Consider the following 13,948-nt stretch of genomic DNA (forward strand, 5'->3'; position numbering starts at 1 on the left):
GCGAACTAGGTGGTTTGACCAAGTGTAGCAGGACCTAGGAAATAGGGACAATCAAGAAACTAGAGGCAAGCAATCATTGACCGAGTTTGTTGGTGTAAAATTGTAGCGCAGAACATGTCTTAAAGAACGCAGCCTTTAATGTTGCCTGTTTATCAAAGTACAAAGAAACCACGCAGATTGAGTACCCACTTAACACCGGTCATTTCGCATAATTTTATGGATGGACGTTTCGTATAATGGTTTTTTGTCATAAACTAAAAGACATGCCGTCTTCAAAATGTGTCCTCAGAAATTAGTCACCCACTTTAATAACAGTTTTACGATCCGCATGTATTTTGCCCACTTTGATAATCTCCCACTGTCCCCAACCCAAGTTGGCGCGTAAGTTTCAACAGTCCATCGCAATCAAAATCGACACGTTTCTTCGGATTTCTCTCGGCACTCAGTCTCCAACGTGTTTACCAAATATATCTCCCTTAGAAGTTGCTCTGAGTGTACACTTCGCTGAACTCAACAAACCGCAAAAACCAGCTGACTGCTCGGCGAGCGATGATCGCGATGGGAGCATTTTGGGGAGCGAAAGCGCTACCTCACACTCACGGCAACAACCATAGCAGGCGCTATTTTTGAGCCCGAGCTGCTACTCAGCCAAACCAATCTAGGAGGGTTGCTTCGATCGCAAGTTAGAGCTCAGCGAGCGTTCAGTTTCTTTTTCCCATCGTCGCCAGCAACACGAGAATATGTGAGCGTAGTGTTCGTCCGTTCGGCTTCTATCCTCTACCAATAGCTTCCACTTTACTATACTAGTGTCTACGAAACCCTCTGGCAGAAGAGGAGACGACCTCATCGTCATTCTTTTTCGCTATTTTATTTCACCCATTCGAATTTATTCCTCATTTGGTGGTTTGTTCTCTTCTGAAAAATTCTGTTTCGCAAATCGTGACACATTTTTCATCGTGCTTTTCCCCATTTCGTGCGGTTCGCGTTTCCGGACATTCTACCTTGAAACCGGATTTTGCAGTGGACGTGACCGAGAGAACAGAGTGCGGTGTGGATCGACGTTTCGAAAACCGGACGGTAACCTTTGCAAACTGTGCGGAAGAAGGACATCGTTCGAAAAAATCAGCTGAAATCGCAATTTTGGTTGGGAGATTGGTTTTCTAGTGTCTATCCCCTTATTTGGGGGAAATTGAGGCGGTTTGTGTGCAGAGTGGTCCGTTATTGCGTCGTTTTCTGTGCGTATGCGAGGGAAAAAGTGTGTTAGCGCAATTATTCCGTTGCATTTTTGGAAGTGATTTCTAAAATTGTCGGCGCCCGCTGTGCCTTTGGGTCTACATACATGGGGGGTTTCGGTTAATTACCGAACAATCTAGTGAGCGGCGATGACGATTTCCCAAGAGGAAAGATGAAGAATATTATGTGATCCGAGGCCTGCCTGCCTGCTTCGATCCACGGTGGTTCAGCAAAGGTGGACGACGAGGAAAAATTGTGTGTGAAAAGTTAAAAATATGCCTGCTAGGAAAATTTTCAACTACAGTATGAGAGCAGTACCTAGTGTCGTTTCCGTGTGTGTAGCAAGGCAAGAAGACGAAGAACAACGGTGGTGCTGTGGGAAATAATATCAAGAAACCGCTAAGGAAAATTTGAGTGGGAAAGCTTCCGCAAGTGAGAGTGAGAGTCGCATTAAGGGTGGTGTCGTGTCCAAAGGAAAATGAGTACCCTGTGAGGTGGAATTGGTGAATTTGAAAACAGGAAGGATAGTAATATACTTTATTGGTTGTACGATCTGAATACGGTTGGGCAGCAAACAAAGCATTAGTGAACGTTGGATGTTTTACGTGTTCATATCTCAGCCGTGTGGATCAAATATGTTGGCAGAATGCACTCAAAAAAGAAGGGATGTGTAGATTAGGGTAGATGTATCAACAGCCGATCAGCTAAGAACAAATATTTGTATAACATCGAAAAATAAAGCCATTGGTATTATTTTCACGTCATCTGAAAGCTTTTTATCTTGGTTTTGTAGGAAAAATATGAAAACTACGAAAAAACTTTTTTTTGTGTTTAATATCGCTTGTGCCACTATCGGAACACATGTGCACGTAGTAGCACTAGTTCTTATTTCTGTTCCTACAGTCTTCTCAGCGCAGAAATCAGCATCGTAGATTCTGTTTTACTTTGAAGAATAGATTAAAAGCTTTCGATTGATGTAATTCATAATGTTGTTCATAATTTTTTCTAACTTAGTGATTTCTTAGTGAGATTTTTCCAAGATTCCTCAACAAATTTCTTCCTATAAATCTTCAAGGTTTCTATCGTCGATTCATTCTAGGGTTCCTGTAGAAAATTCTGCAACAAAACATGAATAATGACACAGCTTGGAGAATTTCTGGCAGAATCTCTTAAGTATAATACCTTCATGTATTTCTCGTGGAAATTTTAGGATGCCTGTAGGAGCTATACAAGAGAATATCTTTGCATTCTTGTACTGGAGCGATCAGTGCAGTATTTACCCCCAGAATCACTGCAGGGAATCATCCAAGAATTTCTCTTATAATTCCTATGGGAGTTCTCTCAAGAGAAGCAATCTCTATAGTATTTTTGAGCAATTTATGACATATTACCAAGAGAAATTTCTATAAAAATATATGTATGAATTTGTGGAAGTTTCCTGAGTAGTTTCTCATATTACGTTGTCATTATAACTAGAAAAAAATCCTGAAAATAATCCTTCTGACATACAGTGATACCTCCATGAGTCCATGTTCCACGACTCGAAATCGACTCATGGAACCATACTAAAAACAAAATTTCATGGTTACTATGATGGTCCCTTGAACCAGCTTTCCAAAGGATTGCTGTTCCATGACTCGATATTCCCATGAATCGATGGTCCCTTCAATATCGACTCATGGAGGTTTCACTGTATTTTAAAACGTTATTGAATTCAAGGAGTAATTCTTGGAGAAATATCTGATAGGAAATCTGGATAAATATATATACCTAATGGAAGATATTCTACCATAAAAGAAGAATACCTTGATGAAATCATGAAGTTATGTCCAGATAAATCACTGAAGAATCTCAGGAGAAATTTTTCAAAGAATTCCTGATGGATTTCCTAAAGAAATCTCAAGAGGAGGAATTGTATGAACCCCAGGAGGAATTCCTAAAGAAATTTCTTGAAGACTTCCTGGACAAATACAATAACTTGGGGAATTACCGAAGAATTGCCTAGAGGATTTAATGTGGGAATTTTAAAAGGAGTTCTTGAAGGTACTTTTGAAGGAATCTCAGGAACTCAGAAACTTCTGAGAGATCGCAGTAGCCAGCGCGCGCGAATCTGAAAATTTAACTGTCACGTTTTCATCGTCTCCGCAAATTATTAGATTCGGCTGGTGAAATGGCTGCTGCAGTTATTGTAAAATAAGTGTCCATAGCGGAAATAAAAGGGTTTATTTTGCACACGTTCTGCTAGGCAGTGCTTCGTTACAGCCCAAGGAACAGGTGGAGATGCATCGAAGCCAAGCCTTAAATTTTCGGGAGCACAGTTTTGGATACCCGGACAGCGGATCGGGCTGAGGGCTTGGTCGAATGGTCACTCGCTGGTGGTGACCAATCAACCAGGTTTTCAGCTTGAACTGCTGTCTGATTCTCTAGATTTTTGCTCTTGAAGGTTTGATTTTTGGCTTTGTATCCTCTTCACCAGAAAAATCGTTAAAAAAATAAATAGTATTCAAGCATCTTCTCCGTGAATTTGAAAATATTTTAACGAGAGAATCGAAAGTTATCGTAATTTGAAGGTTTTGAGCTATTTTGGAAGGGATTTTTACATTCTTCACAATTTTCCCAACCAGGTCATCATTATTAATTTGTAATCTAGCCAAGTAATCGTCAGCTTTGCATTAAGCATTCAAAAAATATGATATTTGTTGGGATGTGGCCCAAGCCAACTTTAGTGGACTGTATGATATGGGGGGTCTCTCCCAACATCGAGTTCCCTTGTGCTCTATGAGCCCTTCCAGTTCAATTCCTTCCATTGATGGTACCTTTAATACTTCGTTCAGTAGTCAACAATTAACACACTTTATTTAACGTATACTAATATTTAATAACCAGACATATTCACAGGAATTTATTACAACTAACAATTACACGATACAACACTTATGATGGCTCGAGACCTACTGAATACAATATAAAATACCAAATGTGCCTTATAAAACCGAAGTTATCTGAGAATCTTATTATTTCACTGCGCACTCAATGGAGTTTACAGTGCAGACCAAAACAATTCTCCTATCTGATAATGATGAGCTATGCTGCTCTCCAACAATATCTATGCTTCTTCTCTGAAAATTTGAGATAATTTTTCCGAGAAAATCAGAAGTTACCGTGATTTGAATATTTACCATTATTTCTATGAAGTTTAAATAAGAGCTTATTTATATGGCTTTGTTGTATTAATGTACATAATTTACAAATAAAAATGTCTATAGGACTGACACTCGGCATTCAAAAAATATGGTTGACTACATATACTAGTTGACTAGCATTTTCGCAGTTGGTTTGAGAAAACTTTATTATTACTAAATTCAACAACTTCTTGTCAACCTGTATAAATAAAAATGGAATGGTATTTGTATGTCACGAAATGGCTTACGAACGGGTCAATGGATCTGAATGATTATTTCTCCGTTTTGTTCGTCAAGGGTTCCGACGTGTTTGTGTGTATAAAAATCCCAATATATTCACCGGGAAAGTCTGAAAAACGAGAACGGTCATTTTGTATGGGACGATCCATAGCGTTTATCAACAGCCTACTTGATGGCCATTGGCAAGACGAAGTTTGCCGGGACCACTAGTATGTTAATAAATATGATTGAAGAGCATGATTGACCGCGCTGCTGCTTCTTTGTTATTACTAGAGCAACTATACTTGCACAAGGAACCAACGGGTGCCACTTAGGAGTTGTTGCACCATCCTCAGTGTGTGAGTAATGGAATTCTCATTCACTGTTCTGAGCAATATCGGCTCTGGCTGCGTCCGAATACAGGTCAATTTGGGTTATGGAATAAATGTATTACTTGTTGCTATCTCTGAGGAAGCCGCTGGGGTCCTCTGCACTTCCACGAGAAATCATTGGGAGTTTGGAAAATGGTTATATTACACGATTCGTTTTGGTAAACAAAACGCTTAATTACAAAAGTACTAGAGATCATCACATCATATTCGCTGGTTACACCTCCCTCCAAACATAATAAAGTCAGCAAAATAATAAATAAAATAAAATAAGAAGTAATTCTTTCATATATACAAAACTTGACTGATGACTCAATATGACGACACCTTTGATGACGAATGATTTTGCATGATGTGAATTATGCAACATCAACCTAAAACGTAATCTATCAGTAGCTAAAGGAAAGTAGATATTTATAGTATCTAACAATTCAAGGATCTTGTGTTATTAACTAAAACTGAACCAAATATGAGACTTGTTGCATTTAAATACATATTTGAAAAACATGAAACAAGCTATATTTCGACAAAAACCGACTACGTACAATTGTTCAAATAAATATATAAACGTATCTCCTTTGTTGCCCAAATAAATTCTGAGCAATGATATTTAGCCCATTTAGAACAGTAGCATAAAACGATCTCACCACTTTCAAATGTTAGGTTCAGCAATATGCTTATTTGGGCCATAACGAATCACTGCCAAGCAAAACGCCAACAATGAAACAAAATGAAAAAATGAATACATTTGCTTATGCTATAACGAAGAACTACCTTTCCTGAATGAAAGATACAAGTTCAATACAAATTTGTTAAGTTGATTTGTGTTGCAATGATAAAATGCGTGTTGCGAACATTATTTTAGACGATTGAAAACAAATCTTAAAGACAGGTCCAAAACTTCAAAGTACTCCAGTTATGTAGTCTTTCGATAAACTTTTATCAAACTAACTGCTCAGATATCATATGTTTTGAATGCTTAATGCAAAGCTGATGGTTACTTGGCTAGTTTACAAACTAATAATGATGCACTGGTGGGGAAAATTGTGAAGTATGTAAAAATCCCTTCCAAAATAGCTCAAAACCTTCAAATTACGATCACTTTTGATTCCCTCGTTATAATATTTTCAAAATCGCGGAAAAGATGCTTGAATACTATATCTTTCGAGTGGTAGGTGCCAAATTCTTAGACATTTTTTTTACGTTAATTACGGTTTCTGGCACACCGTGTTTAATGTTTGGAGTTCTCGAAAGTGTACATTGAAGATGGAAAGCTACTCCCATGATACATTGGCTCCTTGTGCAACTTCGATTATTCTGGTGGTTTAAGTACCTTTTAAAGAAATCCTGATGGATTGTCTGGAGGAAACTGGACGAGTTTCTGGAAAAATCTCAGGAGAAATATCAAGAGGAATAACTTGACAAGCCTTGGAAGAACACATGGAATATTTGCTGAAGGAATCTATAATTTCTGGAGGAATGCTTAGATATTCTGATAGAATCCATTGATGATTGCCTGGAGAAATCTGTTGAAGAATGAATTGAACGGAATTCAGATAGACGTTCTGAAGGTGTCCTTGGAAGTATTACTGAAGGAATTCGTGGGAAAGTTCCTGTGAAAAATCCTGGAGGATCTAAAGACAAATTTCTGACCAAAAGGGAGCGGTATTTGAGCATGAGCATGAGCATGAGCATGATTGACCGCCCGCAGTTGCTACTCCGTTATTGCCAGAACAGCTGTACTTACACAGGGAACCAACAGACGCTACTCAGGATCAGTAGCATCCTCAATGTGTAAGTACTGGTGCTCTCATTATTATAACAAACAATACCGGCGCCGGCTGCGTCCGAATGCAGGTCAATTTGGGAATGGGAGGGAAATGTTGACGTGTTACTTGCTTTATGGAAGCCGAGGAGTCCTCTGCACTTCCACAAGAAAACACTGGGAGTTTGGATATGGGAAAGGATTCGTTTTGGTAAACGATAAAGATATAATTTTAAATGAATACGTGATCATATACACGGATGATCGATACCGATAGTGCGGTTACTATGCGATCCGGACACGATCTGAATTCCGTCGCTCGCCCACAAAGGAGCATGCAACAGATTCAACGGATCAAACACTTTTGGCGCATCGTTGCTTTTTCACTCGCACACTTTGTTTTCGATTTTCTTCAGCAAAACGCAAACCGGACACAAATGATCCGGATTCAGTCACTCGTCCACAAAGGAGCATGCAACAGATTCAACGGATCAAACACTTCTGACGCTTCGTGGCTTTCTTCACTTGCACACTTTGTTTTCGTTTATTCTTCAGCAAAACGCGAACCGGACAAAATTGATCCGGATTCCGTCGATCGCCCTCAAAGGAGCATGCAACAGATTCAACGGATCAAACACTTCTGACACGTCGTTGCTTTTCTGCACTCGGACACTTTGTTTTCGTTTTTTCTTCAGCAAAATTGATCCGGATTCCGTCGCTCGCCCTCAAAGGAGCATGCAACAGATTCAACGGATCAAACACAACTCCAAAAGGCAGCGGTATTTGGAGGGTGTTAATTACTGGAGAAATCTAAACGGAAAAATGTTTTAGAAACCCTTGGAAACATTTTTGGTGAACATTTTGAAGGAATTACTGGCTGCATTCCTGGAGCAATGCCTGGTGAAATTCTCAAAAGAATCCATGGAAAAATTCCTGTTGGAATCGCTGGTGACCTAGGGAAGAATTTAAAAAAAATCACTGGCGGAACTCTTGGAGCAATCCCAGGTAAAATAACAGGACCAATCTTTGAGCAAATTTTTTTAAAAAATTCTCTGAAAGATTTACTGCAATCTCTGGGCGAGTTTTCGAAAACATCATTGAATCATTTCCTGTTGAAATGGTCCTGAAAAAATATCGTTGAGAACTCACTGAAGGAGCTTCTGGACTAATTTCTGAGAAAATCTTAGGACAAATTCCTGGAGGAATCCTCAGAAAAATTGCAGAAAGAATTCCTGGAAGAATCGCTTGTGGAACTCTGAAGCAACCCCATGGAAAATTCTCGGAGAATTTTTTAGAAATTGAATATCTGAGAAATTTCTAAAAATTGAATACCTGCCCAGGTGAAATCTTCGAAGGAATTACTGAAATGTCTGAAGGAAATCTGTGGAGGAATCACTTCGAGATTCTTTGAAGAAATCTTTGGAAAAATTACCAGAGTTTTCTTCAGAGGGAGAAATCTTTTCAGGAAATCCTTGGAGAAAGTACTGTAATCCCTAGAGAAGTTATTATTAGAAAAAATCGCTTAGAAATCTCTGAAGGAGCTCTTGGAGGAATTTCTGAGGGAATCCTTAAACAAATTCCAGGAGGAATCCTTTTGAGAAATTCTTCAGAGCAATTGCAAAACAGAGAAAATGCAGATGGAATTCTTGGAGGAATTCTTGAAGAAATTTCTGGAAGAATCTCTGGAAGAACCCGTTGAGAAATTTCTGGGGAATATCTGAATTATGTCTTGGTGAAATCTTTGAAAGAATTACACTGCGGAATCCATTTTCTTTTTCAAAAATATCGTAGCACGTCTAGTGTTCGAGGGGCCCAGATAGCCGTAGCGGTAAACGCGCAGCTATTCAGCATGACCATGCTGAGGGTGGTGGGTTCGAATCCCGCTGATCAAGGATCTTTTTGTAAAGGAAATTTTCTCGATTCCCTGGGCATAGAGTATCTTCGTACCTGCCACACGATATACACATGCAAAAATGGTCAATCGGTAAAGAAAGCTCTCAGTTAATAACTGTGGCAGTGCTCATAAGAACACTAATCTGAGAAGCAGGCTCTGTCCCAGTTGGAATGTAACGCCAGAAAGAAGAAGAAGAAGTCTAGTGTTCGAGATATTGGCTGTTGAAAATACAAAATTTGACTGTTTCAGCCAACTTGCATGCAAGTTCGCCAGCTTGTATGACAATTTAATTGCTCAATTTGCTAGAGAATTGAAACTCCATATGTATAACAATATATTTCAACAAAGTTCATCATACTTTCGATGCCCAAAAGTTATTTTTGGATGGTCTAGAAAAGTGTTGTATATTAGCATATAAGAAAAACAAAGAATTTTGTATGGAGCCGGCAAGCAAGTTGAAAAAATCAATTAAATCTAAATTTAATCATGCAATTTCAACCAAACTATATCTGAATTGAAAGCTTAACTCCTATTTTACATGCTTGGTGGAGAGATCACAAAAAGTTTGATAAGTCATAATTTAAATTTCATGTAAATATCAATACAACCAGTGTTTTATACAACTTCGGCGACCTGTAGCTAAAAATTGTGACGTGCTGGAACATATCTGAGAATGGCATTAGATTCAGCAGCCTCAAATCTACTTGAGATACATAATTTGATCCTTGAGGCATGCAAAAATGTCACTTTGGTTATGCTGTTTTACTGAAATCCTCGGAGGAGTATTCGAAACAATCTCTGAGGTATTTCGTTGTGAATCCTTGAGAAATCCCTGATGGATTTTCTTGAGGAATAATGTGGAGGTATCTCTCCAAGAGGAAAGAAATTTGCATGAGGAATTCCTGGAGGATGCCTTGGTGAATCCCTACAGGAATCTCCGTGGGAATTTTTGGAAGAATCTTTGGAAGAATTTCTGAAGTATTCGCTGTAGAAATTTCGGGTGGATTGTGATTAAATTATTTCTTGGTGAATTTTTCGAAAGAGCCTTTATACTGGAATACCCGGAAAAGTTCTAGAAAATATCTCTTATTTCCTGGCAAAATGATCTTTGAAAAATTCTTCGAGGTATCTTTGAAGTGGATTTTGGAGAAATTCCTGAGGGTATCCCTGGAAAAATTCCAGGAGAAATGTCTGGAAGATCCTCTGTAGGAATCCCTGGTCAAATTGAAGGAGTAAATCTGGGAAGAATCCCTGGTGAAATTCTAGAGGAATTCTAGGGGGAATTCTCGAAAGAATCCTTGGAAAAATTTCCGGGAAAATATCTGAATTATGTCGAGCTGAAATCAATGAAGAAATCCCTGATATTCCTGAATTATTAGGCGGTGAAATTTGCTTAGCGCAATTACTGGAAGAATCGCTGATGGAGTTTCTAGGCGAATTCCTGAAGGAATTCTGTGGAGGAATCCCTCGAGAAAGTGCAGGCCTTCCTGATGGAGCCCTTTGAGATTTTTTGGAAGAATTTCTAGAAAAATCTGTTAAAGAATTCGCGAAGGAGTCTCTAGAGGAATCCTTAGAGAAATTTCTGTAAAATATTTGAATTATCCTTAAAATCCTTGGAGGAGTTTTCGAATGAATCTTTGATTATTTGGCGGCGAAATTTCTCTACAGACATTCCTTGGGAAGTCTTTGAAGGATTTTCTAGAGGAATTCCTGAAGAAACTGTAGATGAAACTCCTGGAGGAATCTCTGTGGGAATCATCGGAACAATTCCCGGTTGAATCTGTGGAAAAATTTTTGGAGAAGTCTCTGCATGTACCCTTGGAGTAATTTGTGGCAAATATCTGAATTATTACTTGGTGAAATCACTGAAGCAATCCTTTAAGGAAACACTGGAGTACCTAGAGAAGTTTTCAAAAATATCTCTGAATTATGTCCTTGCAATATATCCCTTCCTTAGCCGAGTGTTTAGAGTCCGCGACTACAAAGCAAAGCCATGCTGAAGGTTTCTGGGTTAGATTTCCGGTCGGTCCGGGATCTTTACGTAATGGAAATTTCCTTGACTTCACTGGGCATAGCGTACCATCGTACCTGTCACACTGTACACGAATACGAAAATGGCTACTTTGGCAAATAAAACTGTCAACAAATAACTGTGGAAGTGCGCATTGAACACTGAGCTGAGAAACAGGCTCTGTCTCAGTGAGGACGTAATGCCAAGAAGAATAAAAAGATGTCTCTAGAGAAAATCCCTGAGAAATACATGAAGAAACTTCTGGAGAAATTCTTGAGGGAATCGATGGACAAATTCCTTAAAAAAAATCTCAGCTGGATTCTCAACGTGCGTTGAGACCACGAATGCACATCAGAATACGAAATATTCTATTTTGGAGGTCTATTTTTATAGAACTGTTATCCAGGTTTTTACGCTAGCCATAAAACAACTATTCGATTTCGACATTTCTTGCCTACAGAATTTATAGTTAAATCTAAGTAGGCAGTAATAAAGTTTGTTGATTGAAATGTCGAAAATTTTCACATTTGGAACGTAGTCAGGAGCCTTTTTTGGAATCTTTCATTTATTTTGTATTAGTTTTAATAACTTATTTCTTTTAATATTTTTAGGCTTTTCAAGATAATTCTATAATTCGATAGTCACCCATATGTGGTCGTAGCAACAAAAGTTCCGTTGCGATTAACCCATATCAAAATTTGTTCCTGGAATCTTGAAAAAAAAAAAACATTTAGGTTCTTATCTTCATAAATCTCAAATAAATGTTCAGAAAGTTTGAATAATTGCTATTGAAAACATTTAGTCAACCTTCGTCACGAATGAGGGCTGTTTGAGTAGAGAACAGTAAGGGTTCTTTACATTATCATGTCATCATGCTGCAATTTATGATATTGTTAAGGATGGTTAATGGAACGAGACCTTCCAAAATCGTACAAATGCAGTTAAAACTTGACGCAACTTATCGTAATAGAACAAATTAATGTAAACAAAAAATATTATTTGCACGTTACACATTGGATGTTGCCAAGTTTCGTGGATGTTGCCAAGTTTCGATGAGCTTCACTCCCAACTACTTTCTAAACCGGATTGATAAAAAGTGACCTAAGATTTGTCTTGCAGTGAAAGCCGGCACGTATTTTAAGATGTTAAATTCTTGTAGAATTCAGTTTGGAGCTTCATCAACACAAACTTGAACCAAAGCTAAAAATTCCTAAAATTCCTGTCGGCATACACGGTTAAAAAAATATATGCTAAGCAGCGTAAAGATCATACTAAAACCATATTTGGTCTATTCACTCCTGGACATGCATATTTCAACATTATGATTTGCTAGTATAAATGACAATTATGTATGAGCATGCTTATTATGTAATTATTAACGTCATGCATAAAACGGTATTATTCATCATTTCCATTTAAAAGTTTTGTGTTTATATTATTTATTTATTTTTATTAATAACTAGTGGTCCCGGCAAACTTCGTCTTGCCATCAAGTAGGCTGTTGAAAAACGCTATGGTTTGTTTCATACAAAATGGCAGTTCCGTTCACTCTCGTTTTTTCGTCTTTCCCGGTGAATATCCTAGGATTTTTATACACACAAACATGTCGGAACCCGTGACAAACAGAATGGAGAAATAATAATTCAGATCCGCTGATCCGTTCGTAAGTCATTTCGTGACATACAAACACCATTCCATTTTTATTTATATAGATAAATGAAACGCAAATATGTGATGAATAACAATTTAATAAAAACAATATACTACATCTGTTACTAAAGTGAAACTTCTATTCTATTTTGGCGATATTCCCGTAGAATCCGTGCAAACTCAATCATGTCCAACAGTTTATCCATGCCGAACCAAGAACAACGTCGCACATCGTACGGATCCGATTCGGAGTAGCGGGACACAACACAATCGTCTGATTCTTTGCGGAACAGTTTCTCACTATTAAATTACCATTGATTCTAGTTGCTTGGTGTTGATAGGGTGCCAGCAAAGATCCTGGAATACCGTTTCCAGATCGAAAAATGGAGGCTTCCGCGATGCGCTCTAAGCCGAGGCCAAACAGAACGAGCTTGTTTTCTGGGGGAAAAGTAATGTCGTAATTTTCGAATACATGGAACGCTTGCTGAAAAACTTACCGTGAATAGTACATGATTATTTGAATGTAATTTATCTTGAAATTGAGCTTATGAAAACACAGGTGAAAATTGGCAATTTTTGCAATGGCTTCCGTTCCGTACTAGGTAGAGAAAATTACTAGCAAATTTTACAAAGTCGCCAGAATAATATCTGCTTTGCTTTATGCACAGCTGATTATAACTCATCAATATGATTGATAAAGTATAAAAATATTAAAGCCAAGCATATTTGTTATCAGTTGCATCGATTAAAGTGGGCTAATGTCTAGAATGTCATAAATAATATGGTATAGTATTTTCCGTTTTCTCCGTGTATGAGAAGTTTATATTTTGCACTGGACGGTAAAATCATCAATTCTAGGATGGCGCAGATGGCAAGGCATACCGCTGACGATTGGAAGGTCTCTAGTTCGAATCCAGTATACAGGCGATTTTTAAATAAGATTGTTATACTATCATAATAATAGTGCACACTACATTTATAAAGTGCCTAGAAAAATATTTTTTTTGTTTTTATTAGTCTTTAATTATTTTTAGACCAGCCCACAGTGCTTCCAAGGGCCTAAATTCGTGATCGAAAATGTTTTGCACCAGAAAAGTTGGTTTTAGAGGTATGGTGTCTTCAGAGAAGTTGTTCGGGATGTTGAAGCCCTTCTTAAGAAAGAATTATTTTTGTGATGAATCCACCTAGCAGTGAGATAGATTTTCACTTTTTTGAAAAAGTGGAGATACAGCAATGGTGTCTTCGGCAAAGTTGTAGATAATTTCACTACATGAAAATTTGCTGAAGACACTTTTGCTCTATCTATTGAATTTTAAGAGATATGGGTCATTTTTTGTGAACGACCCCTTAAAACTAGTTTTTTCGTTATATCTCTTTCTGGGTATTTTTGAGATTTTTCACATGTTCTACAAAGTTGTTTTAATTGATAAAATATGCATTTCTTCAGAAAACACAAAAAATGTATCCCTTATATTTTCGGAGTTATATGATATTTTATGTTGAAAAATTGACTATTTCACCTTCCTCTAACATTTACAGGGGCAAATTGGGGCAACATTTTTAGCTTGCATATAAAAGAGTAACTTAATAGCTATCGAATCCATG

At 37.8% G+C, this 13,948-nt stretch overlaps 1 protein-coding gene across 6 annotated transcripts in view; it reads left to right on the forward strand.

Moving 5' to 3' along the window:
- Positions 1-647: 647 nt before the first annotated feature.
- Positions 648-13,948, forward strand: part of LOC5565521 — a 129,234-nt gene continuing 115,933 nt past the window's right edge. For 3 of the 6 annotated variants that reach the window (XR_002501857.1, XR_002501860.1, XM_021851911.1), the window contains exon 1: positions 648-742. The gene's annotated coding sequence lies outside the window, so the exon portion shown is untranslated. The other 3 variants (XR_002501859.1, XR_002501858.1, XR_002501856.1) reach the window with 3 other exon arrangements.

Source organism: Aedes aegypti, chromosome 3 (assembly GCF_002204515.2).
Source record: "Aedes aegypti strain LVP_AGWG chromosome 3, AaegL5.0 Primary Assembly, whole genome shotgun sequence".
In the NCBI taxonomy this organism is placed as follows: domain Eukaryota; kingdom Metazoa; phylum Arthropoda; class Insecta; order Diptera; family Culicidae; genus Aedes; species Aedes aegypti.